A 7,542-nucleotide genomic window follows, 5' to 3' on the forward strand; every position below is an offset into this window, starting at 1 on the left:
TTTTCCTTGGAGCTCCCTCTGCACGGCGTCTCTCTGCCTGGTCACTTCAGGCCCTGATGTTTTATGATGTTTTATAGCTGGAGGGGCTGTAGCAGCAACCAGCTCTTGCAGCCTGGGATGTAGGTTGCTCTTACCTGCCCCTACCCGCCTGGTCCCTTCTGTGCACCCAGAAAGAGACACAGTTCCCCATGTTGCCCAAGTGCTTGAGATGAAGACATTTTCAGCAGACAATGGCTCTGTGTCGAGGCTTTCCCCAGCAGCCAGCACAGCAGCTGTGTGACCAGCAGGGCTTTGCAGCGGTTTTCGGAGCATCCCCTGCTGTGGCTATATTCTCCCCTCCTTGCACCCCCTGGAGCTCCCCTTGCCCTGAGGGTCTCCTGTGCCCCTCCTGTCCTGCATCCTTGCCTGTCCTGCGGCAACTTGGGACTTACTGCAGGTATAAGGGTTAAAGCCCTTATTGATACCCTGTTATTCATTCATAGCCTTGGCACAAATACAGCAGCCTCGGCGGCTGAGTGTGAGGACATTTACAAGCACACACAGCTTGGCAGGGAGATTCTCTGGCTCTGTGGGTCAGTTTTTGTTTGCTTCTCTTTTTAGGAAGCCAGGGAGCAGGTTAGGAAAGCGAAAGCCCTGATAGAAATTAGTCTGGCCAGGGATGTCAAGGACAACGTGAAAAGCTTCTATAGGTCAGTGATAAGAGGAGGACGAGGGAAAATGTCCGGAATGAAACAGGCGACCTGGCTACCCAGGATACGGAGAAGGGTACTCAACGACTTCTTTGCCTCAGTCTTCACTGGCAAGTGCTTGAGCCACACTGCCCAGGTCACAGAAGGCAAAGGCAAGGACTGGGAGAATGAAGAACCGCCCACTGTAGGAGAAGCTCAGGTTCGAGAATATCTAAGGAACCTGAAGGTGCACAAGTCCACGGGACCTGATGAGTTGCATCTGCAGGTCTTGAGGGAACTGGCGGATGAAGTGGCCAGGCCACTCACCATCATATTTGAGAAGTCCTGGCAGTCTGGCGAAGTTCCCGCCGACTGGAAGAGGGGGAACATAACCCCCATTTTTAAGAAGGGAAAAAAGGAAGACCCAGGGAACTACAGGCCGGTCAGTCTCACCTCTGTGCCTGGCAAGATTATGGAGCAGACCCTCCTGGAGACTATGCTCAGGCACATGGAGAACAAGGAGGTGATTGGTGACAGCGAACAGGGCTTCACTAAGGGCAAATCATGCCTGACAAACTTGGTGGCGTTCTCTGATGGGGTTACAGCGTCCGTGGATAAGGGAAGGGCAACTGACATCATCTACCTGGACTCGTGCAAGGCATTTGACGCTGTCCTGCATGACATCCTTGTCTCTAAATTAGAGAGACATGGATTCAATGGATGGACCACTCAGTAGAGAAGGAATTGGCTGGATGGTCGCACTCAGGGAGCTGTGGTCAACGGCTCAATGTCCAAGTGGAGAACGGTCATGAGTGGCATTCCTCAGGGGTCGGCACTGGGACCGGCACTGTTTAACATCTTTGTCGGCGACACGGACAGCGGGATCGAGTGCACCCTCAGCAAGTTTTCCGACGACACCAAGCTGTGTGGTGTGGTCGACACGCTGGAGGGAAGGGATGGGATGCCATCCAGAGGGACCTTGACAGGCTTGAGAGGTGGGCCCGTGTGAACCACGTGAAGTTCAACAAGGCCAAGTGCAAGGTCCCGCACATGGGTTGGCGCAATCCCAAGCACAACTATAGGCTGGGCGAGGAATGGATTGAAAGCAGCCCTGAGGAGGACTTGGCGGTATTGATTGATGAGAAGCTCAACATGAGCCAGCAGTGTGCGCTTGCAGCCCAAAAGCCAACCGTGTCCTGGGCTGCATCAAAAGAAGTGCGACCAGCAGGTCGAGGGAGGTGATCCTCCCCCTCTAGTCCACTCTTGTGAGACCCCACCTGGAGTGCTGCATCCAGCTCTGGGGGCCCCAGTACAGAAGAGACATGGAGCTGTTGGAGAGAGTCCAGAGGAGGGCCATGAAGCTGATTGGAGGGATGGAGCACCTCTCCTATGAGGACAGGCTGAGAGAGATGGGATTGTTCAGCCTGGAGAAAAGAAAGCTCCAGGGAGATCTAATTGCGGCTTACCAGTACCTGAAGGAGGCCTACAGGAAAGATGGTGAGGGACTGTTTATCAGGGAGTGTAGTGACAGGACAAGGGGTAATGGGTTCAAGCTGAAGGAGGGTCGATTTAGATTAGCTACTAAAAAGAAACTCTTTACTGTGAGAGTGGTGAAGCACTGGAACAGGTTGCCCAGAGAGGTTGTGGAGTGTTTAAGGCCAGGTTGGATGAGGCTTTGGGCAACGTGGTCTAGTGGAGGGTGTCCCTGCCCACAGCAGGGGGCTTGGAACTAGATGATCTTTGAGGTCCCTTCCAACCCAAACCATTCTGTGATTCTATGATTGTATATCCGTGGCCTGTAGCTGCAGCCAATGTGCTTGGCTGAGAATGGCTGCCTGAGTGGATCTGGGGAGGGCAAAATGTTGTTTCGGATGTGTGGCCAACTCCTGTTTGTAAAACCAAACAGCGGTCTTGCAGTCTTAGTGTGATTTACTGCATCACATAAAGGGGAACTAAAAATGTCAGATGGCATCAAACCCCTGTCCCATCCCATCCTAGGGATGCAGCCAAGGGGGTCTGTGGCAAGGAGGGGAGCTGTGGGGCCGGGCAGCGGCTCGACTTTGCTTGTGGTCCCTTCCTGGCACTGGGACCCCCTTCTGCTCACACCCAGGGCGGCTCAGCAGTGCTCCGTCCCTCTTTGCACTTGCAGAGAGGTTTCTTGTCATCTCCATGGGCCTTGGCACCTGGGAATGCCTTAATCCTACTCTGCCTGACTGTCCATCCGTCTCTCTCACACACTCCTTTTTGGTTCTGGCTGTGCTGGTACCTCTCTGGGTGTCTCTCCAGGGGATTTACTTGCTTTCTCAGGAAAATCTGTTTCAGCCTCCCATGACTTATAATGGTCTAGCTCAGAAACAATCTTAATTTCTTCTCTTTCCTTGTTAATCCTTCTTAAATAGTGAACTTTCCCTGGCTCCTCTTGGAGACCGTGCTGAGGAGGAGGGGATCGTCCTCAGTGAATATGGTTTCTTGTTTTGTTTTGTTTTGTTTTAACTTTTCCTTTGTGACTGTCAGGATTTTGCCATTTCTGCAATGAAAGTAAGCTTTGAGGCAGGCTGGGTTGTGTGCAAGTGTTAACGCCGACAGCAGAGGAGCCGGCCTTAGGGCATGCCCTGGGTACAAACACAGGCATCTCCCGGCAGCTGGGAGCTGGGGTACAGGCACCCCATGGGCGCTGGGGATGCAGGGACCAACCCTGAACCGGCCCCTCCGCCGAGCCTGAGCCTGGTGCTGCGTGTGCCTTCTCCTGCCAGGGCTTACGAGCTGTCCCCACCACTGCCGATGGCTGGGGGATGGTGGGAAGAAGCAGGTGCCCTCTTCCCCCTCCCCACTGCCAGATGTGTCCTGATGCTAAACAGCTGGGGACCGAGCATGTGCTGCAAGCGTGGCCTTCAGCGTGGGGCTGGCAGCGGTAAGTCTTGTCACATGTGCTGGGGTATGAATGGGATCAGCAAAAGCCCAGGGACACAATAACCACGCTTGAGCTTGTGCTCAAAATGCTGAGTAGATGACACGGATTATTCCTTTGCTAATGCTCTTAAGAGCTATTCCTGGGCCAGAGGGTGATAAAGGGGCTTATTATTGCAAAATCAATATCCTGCTGGGGGTGGATTTCAACGCCATTCCCTGCACCCTGCTTGCTGGTGGTGGCCCTCTGCGCAGAGCCAAGGAGCCAGGCACTGTGCTGTGCAGGCAGAGGCTGGGGATGACCCTGGGCTCTGGCGAGGAGCATGGCCATGCCCCAGCTCAACAGGCCCTTTCCTTGTGGGGAAGGCAAGAAGGAAGGGGAGCTAGCAGGGGAGCTGGTGTGGCCGAGGGGCTGCAGCTCTCCCAGCCCCAGGGTACTGGTTGGGGGCTCCCATCTTCCTGGTGGATCACCTGTGGGTGAGCTCCTTCAAGGTCTTCTCCTTCATCACAGCAGCCTGCAAGGTGAAGCTCAGCTGGTGGCTTTCAAAGCTGGCTCAAAGGTCTCTCACACCTGCACTCAGAGCTCCCTGTTGGCTGATGGGCATCCACTTGGGGATAAAGCTTTGCTGAGCCACAGTGGGATTTCCCCCTACCTTCTCCTCTGCTTCATACCTTTTAAATACCCCCTTTGCAAAAGTGGCCCTCTCACATCTTCCCACCTGCATGAGTGTTGCCCTGCTCTGGGTGATTTTCTCCTTCAGCCCCTGCTCTACAGCTTCAAACCTGGCACCCCAGCTTGGATCAGCTGCTGGGGCTCTCCCATCTCCTATCCCATAGCCTCACGAGGCCAGGATGCTCTTCGCCCTGGGCATGGCACGTGGTTGCTCTCCACCTTGTCCCATCTTTGTGCCCTGCTTCCCCCCATGCCGGTGTGCCCAGCCAGAGAAAACAGCATCACTCTTCCCTTGGCACAGGCAGCCAAGCAGAGGTGTGTTGGCATCAACAAGGGGATCAACTTAGGAGATCCCTCCTTTAATCTTCTGTAAGTGTTTTTTCCATCCTGGCATGGCCCATACCCTCATACCATTCTCCTGGTTTTGGCACAACCCCTTTCAGCTCTGCAGTTTGTTATTATGCTGCTTTAGCAACAAAAAGTACCAGTCCTGGAGAAAACCAAATGCTTTTCTTCTTCCTTGTGACATGAGGATGTCTGGAGAGTCCCCGGAGGAATGCAGGTAGATGAAGTGCAAAGGTAACCAGAAAAGGCTACATGTTTCTCTGCCTCGTGGGGTCTTGATCACAGCGCACCCCAGGTTTTGGCCTGTGCAAGGGCTGGGCATGGTGGGCAGGAGCAGCCCTGCATGGAGAAGCACTCATCCCCTGGGACTGACAATCTCCCCTGACAGCAGTGGGATCCAGGACCTGCACCCAGGGCAGGACTGTGGTGTGTCTGGATGAACAGTGGCAGGGGGAAAGAAGAAAGGATTGTATCAGGGGAGACTTGCTGGGATAGTTGGGTGACTGCAGGGGTCTTGCAAGTAAAAACCTGGGGAAGCTCACGCATTGCACCCAGCTCGGTGGGTGTTGCTGTCTGACTGCAGCCTGTGCAGTTTCCCTGGGACACGTGCTTTTGCTCACATGGGGACCTGGCGAGAGGAATGTGGATGTGTGCCTCAGTGCCTCAGTTGTCTTTGTATGTCAGGTCCTTTGGACAAGAAAAAGAACTGGGAGATGTGGGAGGGGGGAAAGGCGAGCACGCAGGTAATTCTCTGGCTGGCACTCTGCACTCGGTTTCTTGCTGTGACATAGAGATCCGGGTGCAAAAATTGAAAACGATAATCCCTGACTATTTAAGGGAATTTACTTTGGTCATTTTTGTTCCCCTGTTGTGTTTTAATCAAACATTCTCTCAGGTAAACTTTGTCATATACCCCAAGTGCATTGCAGAGTGTTGCTCTGGTTGCATTTAAGCGATGAGACTTATTTCTCGTGGCAAACAATGTTTCTGCACTTTGGCAGGCCAAGACTAAAAGCATGGGGCTCACCCAGGTCTGTGCAGAAGCCCACCTTCCCCTACCAAACATACAAGCACTAATTTCAAGTCAGTGACCACGGGTGATCCTATTTTCTTGCAGAAGGTTCTGCAGACAGAAGGATATAGAGGTATTTTGTGACTAAGTCACTCATTGCAAGTCTTTTGCTTAGCTCTCTTGCTAGTCCATCCTTCATGCAAACCAACCAGGGCTAGCTCTGTGGAAGATCAAACCATTCTCCAGGAAGACAATTCCAGGTTTTTTTGGTGCAAGGTCTCCATGTCACGCCTCTTCTGTAAAAGCACCCAGTGCTTTCATTTCATAGCCCTGAGTTCCCTCTAAACCCATCTTTTCACAGCTGCAGTAGCTGGGACTCAGTGCCACAGGTTTGTGAGAGCTGTGGATAAACCTGCCCTCCCAGCAAGGGGCTTGGCATCACTCACCAAGTCTGCAGCTCCCAGGGTAATGTGTGGACAGCCACACATGGAGGGATGCTTCTCACTCAACTTCAGACATCTTCATCTGTGCCAGTCACTCTTGGTTGTTTCATAGTTTGGGAAAGAAATGAGATTTGTTTTAGCTAGCCCGTTTGGGACCCCTGTTTTAAGATGCAGTGGAAGTTTCAGAGGTGCCCACTGAATGCAAAGGAACCACGTTAAGATTTGTCACTGCCTGGAATATTTTGGGATTGCGTGTGGCAGGCACTTGCCACATCTGTATCTACCAGCAGGGCCTCGGGAGTTGCCACGCTGGTGCCACCCCAACCGCAGTTCAGTGGGAACGCCTAAGGAGTGCAGGAAGCTCCTTGGTCATGGAGGCGTAATCAGTTCAGGTTTGCGTCTCAGGGTGGCATTAGAAGTTGATCCATTACGAAACACGCCCTGAGAAAGACTTTGAGCTTCAGGGAAGAATGTAGGTTAAGAGAGAAAATGACCCTGTCAGGAGAGTCAGGATATAGATAGTCCAGGCTCTCCTTGTGGGTACAGGAGACATGGGGTGGAGACTGAAGATTTGAGCCGAGTCTCCCATGTCTCCAAGCTTTTCCTTTATTAGTGGCTTTTAACAGTGAGCTGGCTGCTTCTGCACCCAAGGGCATAAACCAAGAGACAGCCTTTCCCAACATGAGCAGCTGGCTGGGTAGCCTGACTGACGGCAGGAGATATGCCAAACACACAAGTTCTAAAGGGAATCCATACTATATTTTCTTTTATTTTCGTCCCTAATGCATCATGAATGAGTTAACGGGTGGATGCCTGCCCATTTATTCCTAAAAGCCATTCATACAATTGAGGCTGCTATTAAGTGATGACATTACTGGTTAAGCATGCATCTTTGCTAACTGAATAATTCCTTGCTGTGAAAAACCTCACAATTTCATAATTTATTGCTAATCCTGTTATATATACACAGATATACACATGTACATACACATATGATGTACACGTACACAGAGACTTCCTACCTGCTTTGCTTATTTCTGAGGGCAGGATAGTCCAGCCTGCAGCACTTCACATGAACTCCGTAAATTTCTACTTTGACATGTACATTGTGCTATTTCGTAACCTTCTTCTAGATTCCAGATTATGGCATTAACCTTTTGTTGTCTGGTACTGTTAAACTCTAAATTCCTAACAGCTCTACTGTGATGTCCAGGCTTTTGGCTAGGTAGGATTTATTTCCTGCATTTTTTTTATGAAAACCTGCAGTCTCTTCGTACTCTTAAGGTGCATTTTTGGCACATCAGAGTTTCCCAAAATGGCAAAATTGTTTTTTGAAGAGAAGAGAGATTGTTGTTGCTGATGCTTTTTAAAAAATATTATTATTTTGTTCTTCTCATCCTGTTCACTTAGTACACTTTGCGTGGGCAGTTTCACATGCTAGTCTGGATGACACAGGTGTAGCTATGCACCTACGCCTTTGGGTTGTTACACAAG

This window comes from Balearica regulorum, chromosome 1, assembly GCF_011004875.1.
Source record: "Balearica regulorum gibbericeps isolate bBalReg1 chromosome 1, bBalReg1.pri, whole genome shotgun sequence".
NCBI classification, from domain to species: Eukaryota; Metazoa; Chordata; class Aves; order Gruiformes; family Gruidae; genus Balearica; species Balearica regulorum.